Here is a 26617-nt window from a genome sequence, read left to right on the forward strand (position 1 = left end):
TAGCGCTCTACCACTTGAGCCACAGCACCACTTCTGTGGTGCTGAGGAATTGAACCCAGGGCCTCATGCATGCAAGATAAACACTCTACTACTGAGCCACCTTCCCAACTCTAGTGGATATTTCTTAAGCAATGCACTCTGAACTACGTGTTTGAAACTTGTCATGAATCTTATGTTTCATCTTCATAACATTTTTACAACATGTGAATGATTACTTTGAAAATTTTTATTTTCTTTATGTAGTTGCTACCATTTCACAAAGTAGTTTGAGAATACAATGCATTTTTTATTTTGATTTGAATTTTAGAAACAAATTTTTATTTAAGATCTGAAATACAACTCCTAAAATACCAAGTTTTTCAGAAATGGCTACACAACAATACATTGTGTCTATAATGTTTAATGTGCAATAGTTGCGAGTGCAGTCATTAAACCACCATCCTTCAATAATTTTAGCAAAGATAGAATGCCAAAGGGATAACGTAGATGGATCTGCACTAGATGGGTTGTTTTATTTCAAACACCATAAACAAAGAACACAAATGCAAGGGTTTTCAGGTATATACAAGAGTTGAACCTTTGGCACTTAGAATCAGGGCATTTTATAGCATTAATACATATTCAAAAATTTTGTAGTGTCAAAGGATAGAACCATCAGCATTCAAGCAGTGTTGTCAACTAGGCCACAAAATGTTCTACTGACTGTTTCTTCATCTAATTACTGTATACACTGGTAGCAACTTTGAAATAAAGGAGCATGTACTCCTGTTATTTTCTGTTTACATCAGTAAACAAATAAGAACATAAGCCCTGTTATACATTAACAATTTTAAGGAACATCAATTTTACAAGGAACGACTAAGAATAAGTATAGTTTACAGATACTAAACATCAACCAGGGGTGACAAATCCTTCACAGGGCTATGCCATGATAATGGGCAGACACAACTTTGTAATCACTGGTGGTAAAGAGAGGCAAAATTCTTGGCCAGATATTTTTAAAAATCACTCAGATAGCCAAGCAATAACGCAAGGCTCTTTCCATCAAGGGGCATGTAGGCCAATATTGCTCCAATTCTAACAGATAATCGCAACAGGTGTGGTGCCCCATAAACCTGTGACATCTAAGCATTAGCATAAGCCAACAGAATTTCAACATACTAGGCCTCTCAAATTTATAGAGCAGCTGAGTGCCCAACGTCATGTGAAAATATTCTTTTATACCCCGTGCAGTTTCGTTAACAGCATATTCCTTATTATCAACATTGCCTTGTGATTTCTTACAATTTGCATACTCTTCTAGTATGGTGTCCACATTCTTCTTAGCAGGCAGTTGAAATAGCTCCTTCTGTCAAGTTACCAGATCCCAGTCCTCAATGAGCCACGGCTTTAATTCTTCTGGAATCTTCACCTTCACTTCCATTTTATTCTTGATTGCCTCTTCCATCTCAATGGTAGCATCAACTGAGGGCCCTTTCCTTTCATGGAGGCTGGGGAGCTTTGCTGGGCCGGCCACCATCACTGTTTCTAGGGGCCTTTTGCTTTTTCTTTCTTGTTTTCCCCGCACCAATCTAGAAGGTGGGGGGGTTCTCTGCAGAACTTCCCCCCACCCCCGTCATCTTCCTGGGAGAGCGGGCTCAAGATTCTTAGGCTGCGGCCAGTGCTCTTCCCAGAGGCAGCACCTTTCATCTTACTTCTTTGCCTACTGCCCCTAGCAGGCCTTTTAAAATTTTCTTCTTGGGGGGATTGTTCCACAGAAGCTTTTTGGAACTCATTCAACCCTGTGTTTTCTTTGTTGGGGTTTTTTTGATTGTTACTTTTGACTGCTATTTTTAATGTTTATTTTATTGTATTGTGAGGATGCTGTACAGAGGGGTTTCAGTGAAGTAAGGCATGAGTACATTACTTGTCGATCATTGTAGCCTCCTCCTTGGTTGTTTCCCACTATCCCTTCCCATCCCCCCCCCCCCCCCCCCCCCCCATGCTCCTTCCCCCCATCCCACCCCCACCTGAAGTTGTAAAGTTCGTTTCCAATAGACTGTCCTGTAGGTAGCCTTGTTGCGATGGGTCATTCTGTGTCCTTGTTTCAGTGTTTCATTATTCCCCTTCGCCTCCCCAGATTAGACAAATGTATACACAAGATGCAGGTATCAAAATCAAGTACAGTGACAACAGGGGATATTCCATAGGGGAAAGAACATACAAAGGAAACAACAACAAAAAAATAAAATCACATGGTACATTTAACATAATAACAATGAAGGCAGACCTCTTGTGTCCGTATCTTGGGGTTCATTTCACTTAGCATCATCTTATATAGTCATATGTACATGGCTTTTGAGCTTTTCAGCTCATCTAATAAGATTATTCTATTTGTATGCTAATTATTGCAAATAAGGGAAACCATGGGACAAAATTTCTTTGGGTTACTTCACTTAATATAATTTTTTTCCAAGTTTTTCCATTCCCTAATAAATGGAGTGATCATTCTTTCTTATGGAAGCATAGAATTCCATTATATATGTATAATGGAATTATATTCACATATATATGTTTATATACCACATTTTCTTGATCCATTCATCTACTGAGGGGCATCTCGGTTGGTTCCATATCTTAGCTATGGTAAATAATGCTGTGATGAACATAGTTGTGCTGGTAGCTTTAGTGTGGTCTTGTTTGTGATCATTTGGGTAAATGTCCAAAAGTGGGATTGCTGGGTCATAGGGGGACTCTATGTGCAGTCTTTTGAGGAATCTCCATACTGATTTCTAGAGTGTCAACCTGTTTTTATTCCAATCAATAATCTTGGTTCTTTTTCTTCAATGAACTCCTAATGATTTCCGAAATGGAATTTTACAGATTGTTTCTGATGTTCTAGGAGTAGAGATGAGTTGAGGGACAGGACCAAGAATTCTGCAGTCAGGGAAAGGATTCTGAAATCAGGATCAGACCTCCTGATTTCTATTGTATAGCAAACTTAAGTTTTTCTGAGGATGGCCTGAACCGAAGATCCAGTTCTTCTTGGCAGCAGACAAGTGGCCACCACTGTTTTCCAGCCACCATACTCTACAATGCATCTTAATGAGTGTCACCCCTTCAACATTTTCATCCCCCTTAGACCCACCCCTTCCCTTATTTTTTCTTAATTTTGTGGTATATACAATGAATTCTTGACTGCATTCTTCCTTCCTGCCCCTCTTCTTCACCCTATTTTGTATTAGACCAGGCCCCACAAGGCTAAAAGCTGTTTCTTTTCTCTTTACCACTAAGTAGCATGTGTGGTACACTGTAGACATGTTCAATTGTTTTACCATTGCTGTATAGATGAAAAATTATAAAATGCAAAATCAAATGGTGGTCAAGTGTGTGTGTGTGTGTGTGTGTGTGTGTGGGCGAGAGAGAGAGAGAGAGAGAGAGAGAGAGAGAGAGAGAGAAAGTCCCTGTGTAAATTTCTTCACTTCTTTATTAAACCTTGAATGACTTAATTCTCTAAGGCAGTATTTATTCTATCTGGTCCTTGTTGATCTCTCCACCTTCATGCCTTTCTCCATTCTTTTTCATTTTCCATTTTCTAGATCCATTTCCTTTTTCTCTTTCCAACCTGCTGAGCTTGCTCTTGGCTTGCTTCTGCTCTTCCTCCCACCCCAGACCTTTATCTTAACATAGCTAGTTTTTCTTATCTCCCTGTTCCTGCTCTAATGATATCTCTTCTCGTAATTAATTCACAAGAGCATATAACTGTTTATGACTGACAGCAGTTATAATTTAGTTATGCAGCTAAGGAAAGCACTTGTTCTGATTGTGTAGGGTAGAGCGATTCCAGATAAAGGGTTTTCAATCCTATATACTGAGAAACCCCTGGGAAAATGAAGACACATGGGACACCCCCAATTCCTTAAGCTTGATAGTGATGATATGCAAGGAATTTATTTTTGTTGGCCCTGGGGCTTGAATTCAGGGCTGAATGCTGTCCCTCAACTCTTCAGCTCAAGGCTAGCGCTGTACCATTTGAGCGACTGTGCCATTTCCAGTTTTCCGAGTGGTTAATTGGAGATAAGAGTCTCAAGGATTTTTCCTGCCCGGACTGGCTTTGAACCAGGATTCTCAGATCTCAGCCTCCTGAGTAGCTAGTAGCCACTGGCGCCCGGCTTTATACAAGGAATTTTTAAGGAGGTGGTTAATAGACAGAGCCCAGGAATAAATGGTACATCAAGAGCAAAGTCTTGATGCAGGAGCAGGACCCCAGAATAAGATGGTTTTTCTGTCAATAAGTACAACATTTTAGGTGATAAAATATTACACAGAAAGTTCATGCGGGAAGATAGTCAGGTTTGGACCTCCCTTAGGGATTCTTATGACCTCTTGGTATCCTGTCTGTGAAGTGTGTTTCTCAATGTCAAACACAGAGCCATTGCAGCACTTAATTCAGTTCCTGTCAATAAAACACTATTTCCTTTGTCAGAGTATGATCCAGATTGTCTCCAGGCTCTAGAGTTGGGTTGGTCTAATGTGAAAGGTTAAACAATTATTGTATTTTCCAACCAGAAATTGGAATAAAGCTTGATCTGATGAACAAGTGATTTTCTATATAATAAATATTGGGTTCCATATAATGTGTGTGTGTGTGTGCACGCGTGTGTGTGCGCACATGTGTGTGTTAACTCTAGTTTTGTGAATTTTAACAGCCCTTTTGTCACGAAGGTATGCCTAATGTGGTAAAGTTACAGAAAGATCTACACTTTCTCAAAAATCAACCCCAAAACACCAATATCCACATAAAACACGTCATACCCTTTTGACTGAGGTCAAAATTTCTAGGAATTTATCCAAAAGAAATAACCAGAGAATGCAGGCACAATGATGTTCATCTCAGTATTGTTTATTGCAGTGAACTATTAGAAACATCTGAAGTGCTTAATAAAAGAGATTTGGCTAAATTAATTACATTTCAGACATTCAGTTGAATACCACACAGACATCATCATCAAAAAAACAAAAAAAAATTGTGTTCCCTGAAAGTATTTAATGACTTGGAAACATGTTCAAGGCATATTGTTAAATGAAGAAAGCAGATAACAAAACAATATGCTCAGTATGTTTCCAATTTTGTAAAATAAAGATTATGAAGCAAACAATAATAATATTAAATAATACCAGAAGTAGTTTATTAATGGTTGAGAACACAGGCTGTGTAGCCCAACTTCTAGGTTCAAATTCCAGCTGTACAGTTTTTTTTGCTCTGTGTTTAGAACTTACCTCTTTTGTCTCCATCTTCTTATCAGTGAAGCATCAAAAACATTTGTACCCACTCATGTGTTTTGGGTGAAGATTAAATAACTTTGGATATATAAACTATTAGAAGAGGGCCTGGCACAGAGTAAATGTCACCAAAGCATTTACTATTATTTTTGTTTTTAAAATTAAAGTGTTACATAAGTTAGCTTTGTTTGCCTGTCTGACTCCTGATCATTTTGTAATTCAAGAAATCTTATCCATGGTTCTTCATGATTGTAGAATGAGGCACAACTGTCACTTTATTCCTTGTGTCTTCCTAGCTTTTTCAAAAGTTTGACAGTGAACACACTTTGGTTATAGATCTAGAAAAACATTATGTATAGACTATGTTGTAAGTTGCTTAAGTGAAACCCAACCATAAGCTAAATGGAAGAGTCCACAAGAAGTACAAAATGTCAAATATATAGTCCAAAGAAGATAGATCACATTCTTCAGTGTGCTTGGCATAGAGTTCCATAATCCACAGGAGATCAACTCAGGCAAAAGTGAGTTCAAATCCCTCAGATGTCAGCTACAGGGTCTTGAACAAATCACTTACTACTCAAGAGTCTCAGTCCCCTCATTTATGGAACAGGGTAATTATAGCTCTTCAGGCTGACACTGAGAGTTACAGCTCTATGTGAAGAGATCACTGCTCCAGATAAAGAGTAGATATGTAATTCTTTGGAGTTACTGAGATGATCGTGGAATTTTGACCTATTGCTTGGAGGTGACAAATCACCCTACATTGACATGAAGTTGAGGAGTCCTAAATCTTAAACATCAATGACAACCATCAAATGAAAGAAAAGAAAAAAACCTACTAAACCAATGTCATAAAGGTTTGTGTGTAACTTAGTTCCACTCTTGCCCTGGCTTTTGAATGTGCATCCCCCTTTAAAGAATGGCTGAAACACCCAAAGCTTTTCATAAGATGTTAAAAATGCTTCATGGATGGAACCCAGCTGCCCTGTTGCTGGTTTGGAAATGGGTTTGGATGCATTCCTTACATCCAGATTGGATGATTCTTGCTTTTACTCCACAATATTGCCAGCAGTTTTTCCTTCCTTCCTTCTTTCCTTCCTTCCTTTTTCTTTCTTTCTTTCTTTCTTTCTTTCTTTCTTTCTTTCTTTCTTTCTTTCTTTCTTTCTTTCTTTCTTTCTTTCTTTCTTTCTTTCTTCCTTTCTTCTTCTTTTTTAAATTACTGAAACTAGCTTTCTGTCCAGAGCATGGCAATAGGAATTAGATCTGGCAAATTCTGCAACTCTGACTGCTCACCAGTTCCTAAGTCTAACAAACATTCTGAAATTCAGCCGGAATCGATTGGAAAATTGGCTTTATCTTTCACAAGTGCTCAGATTTGAGATCACTTAGCATCAGACTTCTAGAGATCCTGGCTGCCTCTTTGGATCAGTGTGTGGTGAGGTTATTCTTGAAAACAGACACCAAAGATGTTTCTCTTTTGCTCATTCTTAGTAATGACAAACCTTGAACCCTGCTGAGAACTGATTTGAGAGTAGGAATAGCTTCTGACCTGTAGGCTTTATGGAGAGAAACTCTTTATATCATGCTATCAATTGTAAGATGCCAATGTTGACAAGCAGAAAGGGAGCAGAGTTTTCTGAGTGTTTTGGGCTGCATTGTATTCTCTCTCTATTGATATATCAAAGCTCAGTCCCTAATATGATAGTAGTTGGAGGTGGGACACCTGTGGGAGTCCTTTTATTCAGATGAGGTCATGAAGATAGGGGTTTCATAAGAAGAAAAAATATCCATTGGTCAACTCTAAACCAAGGTGAATGTATCAGGAGGTGATCGCAAACCAGGAAGTAGGCTGTCAGCAGATACCAAAACCTGTAGGCCTTTTGCTCTTGGAATTTCATGCCTCCAGAATATAGGAAGAACCATCTAGTGTACTGTGTTTTATTACAGCAGCTTGAGGTGATGAAGGCACTGAGCGTCCAAGCAAGGATGATAGGACAGTAGCATTCTTACCTCCTGAATCTCAGGATACCCATTTTAAGTCGCTATACAAAGGGGTTATGATTGAATGTGTCAGCTTATGAGTACGATGCATCGTGATCAAAGTCACCCTTTCATTCGTCGTGGGGCTTGAACTCTGGGCCTGGGCACTGTCCCTCAGCTCTTCAGCTCAAGGCGAGTGCTCTACCACTTGAGCTATAGCGCCACTTCCATCTCCCATCCTTCTCAACTCCACCCATTCCCTCAATTTCCCTAGTTGAATAGGACAAGCATTTGGTATTGTGACTGCATTCTGCCTCCTTTTCCCCTCTTCTTCAATCTACCCTCCTCCACTTGACTTTCTCACAAACATACACATCAAGTGCCTGTTTCTTCATATTAATTTTGTTAACTGTAAGTTGGTTCTTCAAAGGAGCTACACAATTTGAATTCTCCCCTGCATATACCACAGTTCAGTTGATACATTTGTGTACGTTTGCATATCACCCTGCATGTTTACATACATATTTATAAATGAGACCTAACTTCCACATATGAGAGAAAACATGTATCATTTGCCTCTCTGAGCCAGACTTACTTCCCTTAACATAATTTTTTCCAAGTATATCCATTTCTTTGCAAATGATATAATATCTTTATTCCTAATGGCTGAGTAAAATGTCAAGTGCATATATATATATATATATATATATATATATATATATATCACATTTTCTTGATACACTTGTGCTTTGGGCTGTTTCCATACCTTGGCTATGGTAAATAATGCAGTAATGAGCATGATTGTGTAGCTTTACCTTTTTGACTTAGAATCTTTTGGATCAATGCCCTTTGCCACAGCTCATTCATAGAATTCTGTAATATTATTCTAGTTGGTGGATCATCAATGGATTATCTAACTATCCTGTTTACTAAATGTGGTCTAGATCTCAGCAAAATGTAACATTGGATTTAAGCAACAGGAGAAGCATGTACACAACCATCTTTCAAATCATGGCTTGCCTGTGAACTCTTCTAGCACTCAACCATGTTACCATGTAGCTCATGTACAGTTGCCTCTTAAGAGTTACAAGCCCACTTTGGAATGTGTTTCCTTGTTCCAACTGGACTGCCTTCTGAACATGGAACTGTTTAAAAGTCAGAATACTGCTTTCCTGGCAACAGGAGACGCATATGAGGCGATGCATCCTGGCAGTGTTTTGTTGTCATGTAGGCTCTGACCAGGCTGCTTAGAGGCCTTTTAGACTCTGCATGCATTTTACACACAATGGCTGCATAGATTGAATACCTAGCTGGAATGGTAGATTGGAACTCTCCGAACAAAGCACAGTAGGGGCTTCTCCCCAATTAGACTTCTGGCATACATTGGGAAACTCTTCAACTGTATAATCAGTATGGTTTTAAAGAAAGCTTAGATGGTCACCAGGGTCTCCTGTGAGTAAAGTCCTGTGTGTCTAGTCTAACCTGTAGCCACCATAAATTTTTCTGGGCTAGATTTAAGAATCCTGCACATCTGTGGCAGAGCAGTCCAGAGGCAGCTATGTGAACCTTCCAGCTGCTTCCCAGAGCCTAAAAATTCATCGAGGATCATCTGTAAAGAATACACAGAAGACAGCCAGCGAAGGAACTCAACAACGTATCATAAAGGCTTACAAACAGATTTCCATGTGGGTAAGCCAAGTCTCAAATGTTGCATACAGCTGGGCAAATTTGACCTTCCAAGTGTTTGTTCTTCTCTACCACCCATTTTAGAAAACAAGAAACCCAATCCAGGATTACATGGAAGAAAGTTTAGCGTGCCAGGTTGGTTAAGGGACCTGGCTGTGGAGCCAGGCTGCTTCAGTTGGAGTCCCATCCCTGCTTCTAACTGTATGACTTTGGGAAAACGGCTTAGTCTGATAAATACCTAGCTTCTTTGTCTATAAAATGGGGGAACCAATAGTTATGGTGAGGATTAAATGTAGTAATCTACTGGAACTACTTAGCACCAAGTGTGACCCACAGCAAGGACTCCATGATTGTAAATCTATTAGTAAAGGAAAGATTATAATGGAAATAGTTCCTTGCTTCTCATTGTAGGAGCCCACCTCAAAGACTTGCATATGTAGTAGCACAGACAATGTTCAAGAAGTGAGTAGGACACAAGCAAAGATTGCTTAGCTGTACATGATCAGAACCATAGCTATCTTCTATTGAGAATTTAATAAGTGCTTGCCCTTGTATGCAGCACTTTATGAAGAACATTTCATTTAATCATGATTGAATATTGTAAGGTATAAACTAGTTTTATTTTTCTTAAAAGGCAGTCAAAGTACAATGGAATTATGAATTGTTCCATGGTAAGATATCAAAAACAATAGATGTGAGACGTTCTGATTCTACAATGATTTGCAATGCTGAAGTCTATTTTAATCCTTAATCCTCCTGAATCTCCTCTCTGTCCAAACTTTGAGCATTTATATGGAATTGTGGATTGAAACTACAGCATTGTAATGTCTTTACAGCATTGTAATGTCTTTATGGAGGTGCTCCACTATGTGCAACTTATATACTATTACAGAAATGGGGCAGATGGATGTTTCTTATGCACAGTCACTGTGTTGGTAAGGTAGAACAGGCCAAATGTACACACAGTGAAGAGAAATGTGCCTTTGTTCTTTGAAATTCTCTTTCACCTAAGCACGTGAATCTTACTCATTTCACATGAGTCTAGCAAGGATTTATATTTTTAAAAAATGACACAGACTGTATAGGGAAGTAAACACCAAAATATGAGTTGTATTGCTATTACACACAGGAAACCAAGACAAAAGAAATGGAATAAGCGAATATAGTGCTTCATAGCTAGACATAAGGACCAAGAGCATGGGCCCTGGAAACTGAAAGACCTGAATTGATTTCCTGGTTCGAGGTGTCTCAGCCAAAGTAGGCACTTGTATTCAAAAGTAATGTGGGTTACTGCCTAATTCATATAGTACAGGACTTCTGGGCGAAGGATGTAGCACCTACTCATTGTAGTACTTAACAGAACTAGTTGTTAGGACTGAGTTGGGCCTAGTCCTTGCTCCACCAACTAGACATCATTTGTGGAGCCACTCAGTGTTTCATTTTCCCACATGTATAACTGAGGAAGTAATGGTAACACTCTTCTAGGGCCACTACTAAGGCTAAGTGCCTGAGACAGTGCATGTAAGGTCTGCTCTGGGAAGGCGGGGCAGACTCCTCCCTCTTCCTGGCTAAGTCTCCTCCCAGTAACCTGTGTCACCTCGGTAACTGGCACCCCTGGAGGCAGTCACCTCACTCCTCCCTATAGCCTCTGGTCAAGTTCGAATCAAAGCCAGGGGTGGGGAGAAGAACTAAACCTAGGTGGCAGGTACTGGGTGGAGACTTAGCTAAGAGGCGGGAGAAGTCTGCCCCTCTTTCCCAAGGTAGACCATACAGTGTAAGCATTTCGAATGACTGTTATTGTGCTGATTATTTTTGCAAGGATAAGAAAACCAAAGGACACCCGATTGGGGTTGAGCTGGGGGACATGGGAAGCTTTGTAGAAAACAGGTGGAAGTGAGCCAGAAATGAGAGCCAGTGAGCAGCAAGAGCAGCGGGCAGGAAGGAAATGATGGAATCTAGAAATACCACATTTTAGGTGGCTTCGTTACGTTCAATCTCTGGCAGAGACCTTTCCTCTCACATCTCTTGCTATTCATGGGTCTTGCAATTGGTTTGAAGGCAAATTCCAAGCTAGCAAGGAAGTGGGAAAGGTAAGTGGAGAATGCAGTCTCCCCTTCTGGAAGGGCTGCAGCCAGTTCCTTGATTATTTAGCAGCGTGGAATGCAGCAAGAGCAGAGACGGGCTCACCTTTCAGTGTAGCTGCCATCTTAATGAGCCGTCTCTAAAACTTCTTGAAGTGATTTAAACCAGTGAATGCATATGTATGAGGGCTTGGTTAAAGATTTAAAGGATAAGCTGGCCAATAGAATTAATTTGAGACATCCAGTTTAGTTCAGTGGAACATGTGAGTGCTCTTCAGAGCTCAACATTGATGGGCAGTAGATGCAATCCTTGTACCAGCATTAAAGAGGAATTAGTGGACTTCTTGAAGGAGCAGGCCCATGACTTCCAGTCCTTTCTAAAGGGAAGCACTATGGGTATATTGACAAATACCTATTTTAGTTATGAGACAAACAATTTACCAGAAACAAATTCTCCTCCCCTCCTTTTCCCTCTCCCCCTCTCCTTTCTTCTCCTCCCTTCCCCTCTCTTCCCTTCTCCTTCCTTCCCCTCTTTTCCCTTTCCTTTCCTTCTATTTCCCTTCCATCTCATTTCCCCTTTCCCTCCATCTTCCTCACCCTCCCTCTTTTCTTTATTTTCTCTCCCTCCCTCCCACCTTCCTTCCTTCTTTCCTCTTTCTTCATTCTTCCTTTTCCTCTCCCTTCTTCCCTCCTTCCCTCCTTCCTTCCTTCTTCCCTCTCTTCCCTCTTCCCTCCCTTCCTTCCTGTCTTCCCCCTTTCTTACCACATCACACTGATTCCATGTTTCCTTTGTTTTATTTCTGAAGTCAAAAGAGAATATGTTAATCTATTTTTCATAGCCTCACTGAGCATGGCACCCTTCATACAAATAGAAGCAAGCTCTCCTCTCCTTTTCTTGGATGAGCTGACAGGGCATACTGGAGTGCACCGTGACTGTCTGCCTTTGATTAAAATATGACCTGGCCCAGTACCATGGCTTCTGGTCGTAGTTGAGGGGCAAGTCAGCCAAAAGAATCTAATATTTACTGCAGTTCACAAGGATGTTGACGTCCCCCCATTTTGCTGCTGAAACATGACTTTGTAGGACAAAGTGTCTAGTTTATGAAGGTGATTCAAAACAGAAGAAGATAATATTTCTTCCTCTATCCTTGTACATCTCTTAATGCCAAATTGAGAGACCTTCTGGCTTAGGACTAGGAAAGAACCTTGGGAGGATGTTTGAAGATGTTAAGGAAGGTGCTTTTTACGGCACTCTCAGTGATATAAATTTTCATTGATCCTTTCCATATGAATGTTTAAGACATCAAATTGGAAGAGTGAGGTCGTTTTAATTCTGGAAAAAATAATTTGGGGATAAATGCTGAGGACTGTTCCAGGGTATTTGTGTCCATGACTAGAATGACCATCAAAATGTTTTATGCTGTAGAGATGGATACTGAAGGGCAATCCTCACAAAAAGAAGGAAGTGTACCTTTTCTCTTAGGCATTGAGAAAACTTTCCATGAGAGAAAATGTAGACTTTTTGAGTCTCGGGGCATATAAACTATTTTGAGTCTCAGGGATCATGCCTAGTATGCCTAGTGTCCAGTATAATGCTTGGCAGCAGAGAACCTTGTGAAAAAGACAAATGAGACTCCACATAGGAGATGCTCTTAAGATTCATTTTAATCAAAATGAGAGAGATGGTACATCTTAGGTTTACTTTTGCTCTTAAATGACAACCTTTCCAAACTCAAGAGTCTTTGGAGGCTGCAATTGTTTCCCTGTTCCTATACTCACATCTCTTAGAGTTCTTATGAAGTAGCAATTCTGGACTGGAACAAAGGATGTCCTAGGCTGAAAGTTCAGTTCTGGTGGACCAACAAATCCCTTTCCTCCACAAGTCCAGATTCATTTGCTATAACATGGGGATGGTAATGATTCTGTTGCCATGCACATGATGTGAGTGAAGCTCAATAAGAAAGCCTGGACAGTTCCTGGCAAGGGAATTTATACCTCGTGTTTCAAGTAACTGCCCATCTCCTCTCCATTCCTCCAGCCACAGGACATAGACTGTCTCACTGTCTCACACTCAGCATGTGGTCAGTGAGTATAGGTTTGCATGGAGCAGAGGTCTGTGGCTCTGACATGGCAGACTGAAGCTAATACATCCCGCATCTACATGGCTCTTTGCATGCAGCCTTCATGTAGTGACATATCTGTGAGGGACATAAGTGAACACTAGCAATAGCTAATGGCACAACACTTCTTCTCTGCTCTGATCATACAAATCCTTTGCAACAGACAGGCTCTACTGGTTAAAGAAGATGGTAAAGGCAAAGGGGAGTAAAGACAAGAACTACCAAAGAAGCAGCCCCTGAATTGAGCTAATGTCCCCACAATAGATCTGAGAGAACATTTGCCAATGAACTGGAAAAGAAAAGCATTTGCTGATACTTCTCTTTAAAGAACAGTGAACTTGAAATTCTAAGAGGGAGTAGAGCTGAGGCTAGTCAAGGTCTTACCCAGTCTTCAGAAGGTTCTTTTGGTTTCTATTGCCAAAGTACAGACCTGGCTTATGACGAGACAACCTCTGAATGCTGTGGTTTTGAATTTTGCTTATAACCTAATTTTCCCACATGAGTTCTTCTCATCCCAAAGAAACCAGGCCTGGCCTAATCGAAATCAGACAGAAAGGCCCACACACATTTGCAAGAATGCATGCCATCTTGCCTTTCTCTGTAATTTTCTTTCTTTCTTTCTTTCTTTTTTAATTATCTGTAAGTGGTGGTTCAGAGGAGCTTCAACATGTCAGCTTATAAGTACTGTGCATCCTGGTCAATGTCACCTCTTCTATCATTTGTTCTCCCCCATATCTCCCAACCCAATCCGTTCCAAGTTACCTGGTTCCATGTGAACATATTGATATTGAGTACGATGACTGCATTCACCTCCACCTTCTTCCATTCATCTGCCTCCCCTTCTATAGTTTTTCATAGGTATTTCCTCAGGGGAAAAGAAGCTTTTGAAATGAGAAGAAATCTAGCACAGACAACCACCTACCTAGAGAAGGGATTTCTAGGAGTAGGGACAGGGTCAAGTCCACCTCTTCCTCCTCCTCCACCCCCTCCTCCTTTTTTCTTCTTCATATGCCTCCCATTCTTTATTTGTTCTGTCTTCAACCTGTCCCCAGTCCCTATCCCTCCCTTCTAGGAACAGGGCCTTATTAGGTGTTCACCTTGGTATGTATGGGTTTTAAATGCTGTTCAAATGCTAATGAGTCCAAAATCTTTCTCCTCTCCTAGCAAGATAACAAATTATCTCCAGATTCACCCATCTTTCAATTACAGAAGGGCCTGAATACATCCATGTGTTAAGATATTACATGAAGAAATACCTTAGTAGAAAATTCCCATGTATTACCTCCAAAGTCATATTTCTTTTTCCATACATTTGTTGGCATAATTAGCTGCACATAGATTTCCTGTTGACATGTCTGTATTAGCATACAATGTACTTTGATCAGACTCATCTCCTTGATCCCTTATCTCCCCTCCCCCACGCAAAGCAATCTCAACAAACTTTGTTGTTCCATTTTCACACATAGGTGTATGAAGTATTTTGGACATATTCACCCTCCTTCAACTTCTTTGTGTGTTCTACCCCTTGCTCCACTCCCTTCCCATTAGTGCCCACATCCAGGTGAGACCTGTTTTACACATCTCTGTCATTCATTTTTTAAAGTTTTTTTAAAATTAAATATATATATTTTTATTGTAAAGATACTGTACCGAGGGGTTCATTCATTTTTCAGTGTATGCTAATTTTTTATATTATATATGCTTAATATTATATATATCTATATCTAAAGTCTATTTGCCTATTATCTATCTAGTGTTACATAGATATTTACATTTTAGGCATAGTATTCATGCAAGAGAGAAAGCATGTGACCTTGTCCTTCTGAACTGGGCTCACTTCACCTAACAAGATGATCTCCATTTCTAGCCATTCTTCCTTACGGTTGAGCAAGGCTCCATAGTGTATACATACCACATGTGCTCCACCAATCATTCATCAGTTTTAGGGCATTTGGGCAGTTTCCCTCCCTCTTCCCATGCTCCACCTCCTGTTGTCTTCTTGTGATTTCTGCATGGTTTTCCATCTTAAATGAATGGCACCATTTTCCCCATTACTCAGTCCCCCAGTCGAAGAGTTATCTTTGATGTTCCTTGCTTCCTAGAATTCTACATCCAAGTCAACCCCATGTATTAACTGCATTATCTTCAAAGTGCATCCTGAATCTGATCCCCCCTCCCTTTTTTTAACCTCTAATGTGATGTCCCTAGCCATCATTATCCTTCTGGTAGACAACTGTGATTGCCTTCCAATCAACCTCCCATGGGCACAGGAGGAGCAGGCAATCGACAACACTGCATTATTTAAAGAACAGAAGTCAGATCCTGCTACCTTCTTCTCCAAACACTCCTCAGACTTTCCATCTTACTAAAAATAAACTATGAAGTTTCCCCGATAACCAGAAAAGTCCCATAAAAACCAGAACCCTGCTTATCTGTCTGAGTTCATCTTTTACTTGTGCCTCTCTTACTTCCTTGGAGACTGTGTCAGTGTTTGTGTTACTCTTCACTGGTAAAGGTCAAACCCAGGACCCTTGAACTGGTTACATCATTGTCTAGTACTGCTGTATCTCCATCTTCAATGGTTTTTTTTTCTTGCTCCCAGTTCATCAAATCAATAAATGATTTTCCTTCTTTGAGCCTTAGTTGAGATTTCTTCTTCTGTAAGATGACTCCTAGAAACTGTGCCATATGTTTGTAAAGAAAATACTACGTGGAACAGTGTGGACAGGACCAGAATTTGTAGACAGCAAAAATGTCCACATAAGGAATGGCATTTGGTCTTGTGTGATAGAATTGACTCATGTTATTGATAACCAGATCAAATTTAAGAACATAGTAGACATTTGGCACCATAATTCATCGTGGCCCTTGTCATTTTAATATGAAATATCAAGTCTTTTCTAAATGAGGATGTAATTTAATTTAACTCAATCTCTATTCTTGAGCTCATTGTGAAAATGTACCATTCTTCAATTGGACACTTGAACGAAAGTTGAATTGCGAGTGAAGCAATATTTCATGGAATTTCCAGGCAATTCATGAGTAAAGAGAATTTTCTCCTCCGAACTACTTTCTTTTCTTTTGTTTAATTTTTCTGTTTGTTTGGTTGTAAGATTTGAACTCAGGGATCTGTGCTTACGAGGTAGTCACTCTATCATTCCCCCAGTCCGTTTTTTTTAGGTTATTTTTCAGCAAGAGTTCTCCTCTTTTTTCGAGTCAGCCTCAGATCACAGTCCTCTGACATAGGACTTCTTATAGCTGGGCTTATAGACATGTACCACCATGCCCAGCATGCTTTTTTTCAGATGAGACTTTGTTCACATTGTTGTTGTTGTTTGATCAAGCCAGCTTCAAACCACAGTCCTCCTAAATTCTAAGTTGTTGGGATTCTAGGAATCAGCCCAGTATACATGGCTTCCTTATGACAACCTACTCATGTAACTTAATCCCAATCTTAAATAAATAGAAAGACATCCTTCAGGATTCCTTCAAACTTAATTCATGCCTGCTCAGTCCGTCGCAATCATTCTAAGTCTTAGGATGGCTTCCTTCAAAGGCAGAGCTGAGATTAGCATAAATGCCAGGCAGTTTAGTTGGGACGTGGATGTAGCCAGTAGGAGAGTGGAGAGGGACAGATGGGCAGTGAGGAAAACTCAATCAACCATGAGCTATTGAACTTAAGATTGTTGAGGGCAACCATCTAAGGGCTCCTTCATCCATGGGGCATTTATCATCAGCTTCTGCCCAGATGTTTAAGGCTATTCCTGAATGAGAGCTGGGAAATCTTCTGCAGTTCCAGAGAAGGGTTAAGAAGGGACAGCACCCAAGCCCCAGCATTCAAGCCTCACAACTGACAAAAACAAAAAACAAAACAAAATCCTCCGTCGCAGCTGGATTAATGTAAGAGGAAGGACAGAGATGTACACTGCCAGGGAGCCAGTGCATTTGTGATTCCTAGGCCTTGGTTTTCCTTAGTTTGTCATCTGGCATCTGATATAACCAGCAGCCGCCCCATGGAAATTGCTCCTTCAAGTCTGGCTTCCTCTGAGAACCTGATTAGACATGGTTTCTGTGCTAGTCAGAATAATACCCCATAACCTCACCAATCACATTCACTGCCTAATTCTTGAATTTGTGAATAGGTTAGGTTATCTCATAAGGATGAGTGAATAAAGCAGATGCAATTACAGTTGCTGTTCATAGACCTTGAGATGGGGAGATGATCCTGGATCATCGGGGTAGGCTTAATAGAATACATGCCCTGATACCTGGAAAATGGAGGCAGAAAAAGAAAATCAGAAGACCAGCAAGGAAAAGGCTGTGCTGGCCTTGAAGGTTGAGGAAAGGAGCCAAGAGACAAGGAGGAATGCAAGCAGCATCTAGGAGCTGGAAAAGGCATGGAAGTAGATTCTCCCTAGAGCTTTCTGAAGGAACACAGACCTGCCAGTGCTTTGATTTCAGCCCAGTGTGACCAATTCCAAACTTCTGACTTCTAGAAACATAAGATAATAAATTTGAATTTATATTGCTCGAGCCACCAAGTTTGTGTTCATTTGGTGTAGCAGCAATGGAATGCAAATGCCATGCCCCATGCCAAAGCAACAGAAGACAATCTGTGGACTCTAATTTTAAGGAGGACTACCTTATTAGTGGACTTTGGGCTGCTACAGGGACAAACAAACCTTAAGTGTCTGTGACTTTTGATGAGCATATGGTTCAGGCTCATGGGCTGCTGCAAATAGTTTCAGTATATACATCAGCCTGCATATCATCACAAAGGACATTCAACTACGCTTTCCTCAGCTTTTCTGAGCTGTCGGTTTAGGGATCGGCTCAGGTCAATTCTACATGTCTTCGTTCCAGGACCCAGACTGAAGAACCAATGGCTCCTTAGAACACACTGTTCTCCTGGCAAAGGGAAGAAGCTCCACCAGGCAAACATAATTTTGCCATGCCTCTTAAAGCCTCAGGAACAGCTAACATGTTATGTCAGCCCACATCTCATTGGCCCAAGTTAGTGACAAGATTCGATCCAAGTCATTGCATCCAGGAAAGACTCTGCCCGAGGAGATGATTCGTAATGCTAGAGAGGGAAGGCAGAATCATAGATGAATAATAGAATTTATACCAGTCACTAAGGGATATTCATATCTGTGAAGGTATGAGGTTACCTGTCACTCCTGTATTGATATCATGGTTTGGAGAAAAGGTTGGGGTCTCCTAGTGAATGGCCGAAATCTATAGAGGTCCACGCAATACATGTAAACAGAACTAAAATCCTAGATCTAAGAAATGTACAAGAAAGCCAGGTGTCCGTGGCTCATGCCTGTCATCCTAGCTACTCAGGAGGCTGAAATCTGAGGATTGTGGTTCAAAATCAACCCAGGCAGGAAAGTCTGTGAGACTTATCTCCAATAAACCACCAGAAAACTGGAAGTGGTGCTACTCTCAAGAGGTAGAGTGCTAGCTTTGAGCTGAAGAGCTGAGGGACAGCGCCCAGGCCCAGAGTTCAAGCCCCCCCCCCCACCATGAGGCAAAAAGAAAGAAATGTAGGTACAAGGCTATCTAGGGTAAATTAAAGCTAATAGAAGTATTTTCTCATAAACCAGATGCTGCTTGTAGAGCTGTAAAAGTTCAAAATTTCTGGCCAGGAGTCAACAACACCCAGCTTTCTTAACTCTAGATTTCTTCAATGTGGTACCAAAACATCTATGTTGCTGCTCTGGGTCCTTTGGGATCTATATATGACAGTACCACTAAGTTGAAAAAAACAACCCACCACCACCAACAAACAAGGTTGACTAGACCAGTATCAGACTCAGCTTAGGTTTGAATAAGGCTTTACTTTGTCTGGGGCTAGGAAAATCCCAGTCTGCCTTTACCTTAAGTTCTGTTTGGTGGTTGTGGAGCAATGATTCACAGGAAAAGCACCTTCCAACCCCATATGGGTTCTTTCATTTTTTTGTTTCCTTCCATTTAGAAATCTTTTTTGCTTTCTTTCTTTTCTTTTTTGACTTCAGTTGAAGGGCAGAGGTGAAGAGTGTCATAGACAGTAAATCATCCATTCAAGGCATGAGCAGAGGCAGCATCTTTAGGGGCTTTCTCTGACTTTCTCCCTCCGAGGAAGTTGTAGTCCTTTGGAGGAAAAATGGTATAGGTCTAGGTTCTATGCTGCCACAGAGCCTTTGTTATCCTTGTGTTTGTAATCACTGTAGCACGTTTGTTGCTTCAGGAGACCCTCCCTGAGTTCCCTGGGCAGTTAGCGACCTATCTACCTCTGCACACATAGCGCTCCGAAGCCACCATTCTATCACTTACTGCACTTATAGCTAACTAAGACCTATACTTAAACAAAAAGGAATCAAATGGTCTAAAAATTAGATTTGGGACTAAAATATTGCTTACAACTTGAAAAAAAGGCAAATAAGCAAATCAATAATGGAGAGGTTAAATAAAAATGATTTTTTTTTATTATCAAATGAACCACTCATTCACCTCATCATGCTCTTCTTTTAGTATGTATGTAGGCCTGATATTTTCCAGAAACAACAGAGCATTGCTCTCCAAATACAACAGCACTGCATTTTGCATTCCCTCCACTAGGAGCATCTTTCCCATTCCCAGGTTCACTTTTTTTTTTAATAATTGTCAGGTGATGTACATAGCGGTTACAGTTACATAATTAAGGTAATAAGCACATTTCTTGTCAAACTTGTTACCCCTTCCCTCATTTTTCTCTTACTTTCCCTCCCCCGCCATCCATCCCCATGTTGTACAGATCATTTCCAACATATTTTCTTGTGAATATCACTGTTGCATTGGTTCCTTCATTGTTCTTTGTCTGACTATTCTGTTGTTCCCTTTCCCTTCCCTGATTCAGATAAACATATATACAATACCAGGGTACCAAATTCAAATGCAGTGATAACATGGGATATACCATAGGGGGAAGGACATTCAAAAATCACATAATAAATTAAAAAGACAACAACTACAAAGGAAAACCTCTTGTGTTCAACAAATCCTCAAAGAAAGATTTAACCAATGGGTTAAAGTTGGGCTAAAGACTTAAAGGGAGACTTCTCTGAAGAAGAAATAAGAATGGCTAATAGACACATGAAGAAATGCTCAACATCTCTGGCCATAAAAGAAATCCAAATCAAAACAACATGGTGATTCCACCTCACCCCAGTTAGAATGGCTAGAATCAAGAAATATAATAACAACAGATGCTGGAGGGGATGTGGACAGAAGGGAAACCTACTGCATTGTTGGTGGGAGTGTAAACTTGTTCAACCACTTTGGAAAGCAGTATGGAGGTTCCTCAAAAGACTCCACATAGAGCTCCCCTATGACCCAGCAATCCCACTTTTGGGCATTTATCCAAACAACCACAAACAAGGCCATACTAAAGCGTCCAGCTTATTTTTAGACGTTCTAACTTGTGTCTCTCCTCCAGGATTCTTCTCAGTCCCTCTTCTTTCCTTTGCTCATTTCCCCACTGTAGGTCCTCTCCTTTCTGCCTTAATGCTGCATTGCACATTCTGGCCATAAGGGTCCTGAATATTTTCACGGCTCCTCACTGTGCTCACTGTCACCATGTCATGATGCTTTCAGTCCATTCTCCACCCTGCAGTCCAACAAAATCCTAGGTGATGGATCAAGTGTGCTTCAACATTGCTTCCAATCATTCTTTACCTCCATTTGCCTTCATTTTTTGCCTTCACTAAGTATCTTCTTAAGTGTGGCCTTTATGATTCTTAAGATTCAGTCTGCTCAATATCTTTCTTTTACCACTACATCAAGTTTGCAAACTTGCAGTTCCCTAAAAATTCCAGGTTTTCTCTCACCTTTCAAGGTTTTATATATACCTCTGTTGGACTGAAAGCTTTTTCTCCACATTTTTCACCTCCCTCTTTTTTTCAGGCTTCATCTAAAGCATCACTTTTTAAATAAAAACTTCTTTACCACTTCCTGGAGTGGTTAGTTAGTCCCACCATCCATATTCATGGTATAACATTTCCTTTTATAGAACAGTATAACAAGTGTACTTGTTCTTCAATTGTCCAACTCTTCAGACATATAGAAGGGCGTAATCTGATGTTTACAACTTCAATTCCCTGTTATCTAACATCTTCTCTGGCATATTGAAATTAATTTAATAAACATCTGTCAAGTAAAATAGTAAAGCAGATCTTGATGGATCCATTAATCAAACTTTTAATCATCTTTCAAACTTCTAGCATCCTCATGGTGCATGTGTGCCCAGCACAGTCAATTGGTGAGTTCTAATTTATTGATCCAAAAATAAGTAAGGACTATCACCTTGCCAGAAGTGATCTCAGCTCACCCCCAGGAGGTCAAGTCTCCATTGGAAGTGTTTTTGTTAGTCAGCGACAGAATGGAGGTCCCCTCCAGAAATTTCCAATTAGCTAACGGAGTTTGGAGATGGCTCTGGCAGTGTACTACAGCTTTGGGAATGTGTTGGGCTTCCTTTCTTACTGTGCACATCTTGCCATTTCTGAAGCTGTGAGTCAGGCTAATGGCAGCCAAGCAAGGAGCTGAATAAGCACGTCCAAGGAGATCGGAGGTGTTCTTGGCTGGGGTCTTAGATCTACGTAGTAGGGGCAGATGTCCCAGAAGTGATGTCACTCTTTCCTGTAGAGTCAATAGATACACACAGGTTTTGGGGAAGAAAGATCTCTTAGGGACACAATGCATGCTTTACAGGTTCTTTGTTAGGAAATGGTTATTACATATACACATACATATATGTCCAAGTAAGTGTACAAATGCATGTATATATACAAACATGTATATTACACATGTGGGTGCATCCATGTGTGTGTGTGTGTGTGTGTGTGTGTGTGTGTGTGTGTGTGTGTGCACCTATTCACTTACTAGAGATTTAAGAAGTATGGATTCTACTTTCTATGTCATGATTCACTGTGCTGCCTTGGACAAATTATACTTATTCTCTGGATCTTCTCTCAGACCCTTGCCTGCATCTTTGTTCCCTGAGACCCTCAACACTCATTTCACTGTGGTGAAGACTTCCGTGGATTCTCCTTGAAAGTATAACAAGCAATTCAGTAGTCCTGTTTAGTTTTATTACCACTGCCTCGGAGAGATGTGCATTCATCATAGTTCATCATCCTTGCCAAACTCTAGTGGAATTCAGAAGGGAAGCTGGGTTGCCTTCTGCTGTTTGGCTACGGCCAAGTTTAAGCAGCATGGCATTGGGAACTGGAATCCAATGAGTAAAGTGGAATGTTTTTAAGATGGCCAAGTTACATAATGAAATTCTAGATCAAAATTGAGAGTCAAGTCTTGGGGGCCTGAGACCTTTGAAAATGAATTATCTAGAAAATAATACCATATGCCTTTTGAAGTAAGCTTTCCAGAGTTTTATCACGTAAGTATCTGAACCTAGAAAGTATGGCATTTGGATCAAGTGGTCTCTAAAATTCTCTGTAAGTGATAGAAAATACTCAAGCCCTGGTAATAAAAAAAACCCAGGATTTTCTGAAAAAAACATGAATGGAAGAATAGAGAAAGTTAATAAAGGTGATCTTATGATGACCAAGCATAATCGAAAGTATGTATAAAATTTTTCACAAGTTGCATTATGAAATAAACTGAGAATAAAAATTCATTTATAATTTATGTTTTATAACTATAAATATATGTAACTGAATAAACTAAGTAACTACTCTCTATATATCACTACAAAAATATTTTCTATTTTTCCATCTTTAAAGCTTCTTTAAATAGTTGTGCAAATGGTTTCAACATATCAGATTTTGAACACAATACATCTTGATGCATGTAATTCCTTCCCTAGTTCTCCAAACTTTACTCATCCACTCAAGTTACTTGGTTTTATTTACACACACACACACACACACACACACACACACACACACACACACCCTTGACATGAAAAAGATCTCTGACTAGATCATTTTATGTCAAATTAGTGCTGATCAGCAGTCCTTTTGCTTTCTGTTTTGTTGGTTTTTGTTGTTGGTTTTGTGGGTGTGTGTGTGTGTGCGTGCGTGCGCGCGCGCGCGCTGACCCTAGGGCTTGAACTCAGCACATAGGTGCTGTCTCTGAGGTCTTTTGCTCAAGACTGGTGCTTTATCACTTGACTCACAGCTCCAATGCCAGCTTTTCAGTGGTTAACAGGCTATAACAGCCTCATGGACTTTCCTCTCCAGGCTGTTTTCAACTGCGATCCTCATATCTCAGTCTCCTGAGTAGGTAGTATTACAGGCATAAAACACCAGTATCTGGCCTGCAATCCTTCATTTTTATCTGTATATTCTTATCTATTTACTCTTTCATTCATACAACAGCCAAACATAATAGCTGTCAAACTTGCAGGGCTCTCTGCTAAGTTCTAGTATATCAGAGATGGAAGAGCACAGGCTCTCTACAAAGAAAGGCCTCCTACTTTATTGGTTAAAGTCCGATATATCTATAAGAGTTTCTCAGCTTTGGCAGTGTTGATAATTTAGGCTGGATATTTTTTGTTGTGGGGGACTAGTAGGGTTGATACAGGATGTAAAACAGCATCCTTGGTCACTAAGTGTCTGCTGACACACAGTGGTACTCCTCTGAACTTGTGCAAACTAAGGCAAGTCTTTAGCCATTGCCAAAAGCCTCTGCAGGCCTAAATCCCTACTGATCAACATCAATATGTGAAAAACTATCTTGCTTCCATTATTGTATGTTCTTGAAGACTAAGACATATAATCCACAGTGACTTTATATTTCTCCAGTGTCTTCCCAGTGATACATACAGAATACTGCTATAATACTAATACTAATATAATACTGCTATAATCCTAAACTTACCGTAATATCCAAAGTATTCTAATACTTTTTTTGGGGGGGTGGGGGGATCCGGTCATGGGGTCTGAACTCTGGGCCTGGGCACTGTCCCTCAGCTCTTCAGCTCAAGGCTAGCACTCTACCACTTGAGCCACAGCACCACTTCTGGCTTTTTTTTCCTGCTTATGTGGTGCTGAGGAATTGAACCCAGGACCTTATGCACGCAAGGCAAGCGCTCTACCACTGAGACACCTTCCCAGCCCCTATTGTCATACTTTTTGTCAATGATAGTTAGATTTTAGAAACTTAAACATCAAATTGTAAGTCTTAATGTGCAACTAACTTGATATTTATTTATTTACTTTATTTGTTCTTGCCTAGAATAGATTTCCTTGCAGATCTAAACACTGGGTTATAATGAACAGAAGCATGCACTAAAAAAGAGAGAAACAATTCTGATGGCAGGGCCTCATACCTGTAACACTGGCTCCTAAGAAGGTTGAGATCTGGAGGACCATGTTTTAAGGCAAATCTGGAGAGAAACGATTGCTAAATTTTATCTCCAAAATATCTAGCAAATGGGAAGTCACGTTGTATAGCTCATGTGGTAAAACACCAGCCTGGCAACTCTGAGACTAAGGGTTCGAACCCCAGGTACAGCTGAGAATCAATCCATCAACCATTCAATAAATCAATGGAGAACAAAAGAAAAAAGAAAATCCTTCTAGTTTGATGGCCCATGCTAGACTTCTAAGTGAAAGGTATTACGTAAATATGCTGAAGCTTTCCTAATTTTGACTAGTAGAGAACTATTAGTCAAAATCCACAGTTACACAGTTTAAAATAAATGTAGATTATCTTTTAAAGAAAATGCATTAATTTAAACTATCTTTGCCAAGTAGGTCTCTCAAGGGAAATATCTTAGCAAATAAAAAAGAGTAATTTGTAACAAGTTTATCAGTAGTTGGTATGTAAAGTGCTTGGGAATAGCTTGTTCTCTTAATGTGTTTAAACATTCTTTCCAATGATATCAAAGCTATTTATTTGCAAAGCAAATCCACTCTTGCAAAAGAGTACAAGGTAAACCATCCCTTTCCAAATCTTCATTGAGCCTTCTATGTACACTGATTTTCTTTTACAAACTCAACAATTAAAAAAATATTGATGAAGTTTCCTTAAGACACTTGAGAAGAACAAAACTTCTAAATGAGGAAGTTCTTTGTTCTTTAACACACTTGATTCCTCATCTATTTTAGGCAGTTCTATGGAAAGAATGTTACTGAGGTTGGGTGGGAAGGGGGGGGGAGGGGAAAGGAAAGCGATGGACTACAAAAGTGGGCGAAGTTTCACCAGCAACTTTGAGTTCATCTAAGTTTTTCTCTACCAATCATTTGACCAGCATCCTTAAAAGACAGATACCTATCTGTCATTTGTAAGTTACTTCTTATGTCTAATTTTTCATGAATGTGGACACTGTTATAAGTCAATTTTAATTGTCAAGAACACATGAGTGGGCTCCATTTTTGTCCTCAGCATGAAGGGACAGTGTTCTCTTGGATTCCATCATAGTGCCTTCTTTCTGAGAGCCAATTCTTCTCCTTGGTGACTCTCATTCCCTTACATGCGATCCCATCTTGGCCATGCACTGAGAGATCTGCTCCTAGAGAGGCTGATTTTTTCCTAAGCTACAGGGGAAATGACTTCAGAGTCAGAAAACACCCTGTGGTGTAGATGGGGAAAAAAGAAATAAAGGAAAAAAACAACTGATTATATAGTTGAGAAGATCTGGTTTTAAATCTTAGCTATGACATTTTCTCAATATATGACCTCGAACAAGCAACTTCTTCACACTTCGTTCACAGAGTTTGAGGGAGAAGAATAAGAACTTTTGTATTTCAGAGCTTAATACCTAGTAGGGGCCCACTTTTGAAAGAACAGTTATCTTCTTTGACATCAACAGCAGCAGCAGCTCAGGGTGTGATGGAATGTGATGTGTGATATGTACTATACAGAGGCCCCCCCACATTAAACTCCCAAAGTCACAAGAGCTGAGCTTTAATTTTCTCTTACTCATTTACTAAAGTATTTCCAGGTCCTGTTTCCTAGTTTCCAGAAATAAACAATGAACATAAATGAACATAACTCCATTCCCACCACATATTACAATCCTCTGATCAATTACTGACATAGCTATAAAATGGACTACATTGAGAGGGAATGTCAGGTGGTTAGGAGAAATCCTATTGTGTATTTTTGTTTCTCTGTATAGGTGAATGATCACTGGTTTTTGCTGAGGGAGACACAGCAGAAAATTTCACTGAGATGGAAAGTTTTGATTTGGGACTTTCTGTATAAATCAGAAGTGTGAATGAGGAGCCTGGTATGGAAGGAGCAGTAAATGTGTGACCTTAGAAACAGAATAGGTCACAAAATCTTCAGGAAAATTAAGAGAAATGTAGACGAAGAAAGTGAACACTGAAGCAATGTATCTAAAAGGGGGAGATGGAGAAATGGGTGATTGTCAGAACACACAAGGCTTGTTAATCATCCATGGTCTTCAGTCAAGAATAAATGAGCAACCATGTTAAGTTTTTAGTCAAGAGAAATAACCAATAAGATGAAGATTTGTATACTCAAAGGGCAGTGTAAATT

The 26617-nt window shown here is 40.0% G+C and overlaps 1 pseudogene; it reads right to left on the reverse strand.

Moving 5' to 3' along the window:
- Positions 1–913: 913 nt before the first annotated feature.
- Positions 914–26617, reverse strand: part of LOC105996130 — a 72318-nt pseudogene continuing 46614 nt past the window's right edge.

Source organism: Dipodomys ordii, unplaced genomic scaffold (assembly GCF_000151885.1).
Source record: "Dipodomys ordii isolate 6190 unplaced genomic scaffold, Dord_2.0 Scaffold127, whole genome shotgun sequence".
NCBI lineage: Eukaryota > Metazoa > Chordata > Mammalia > Rodentia > Heteromyidae > Dipodomys > Dipodomys ordii.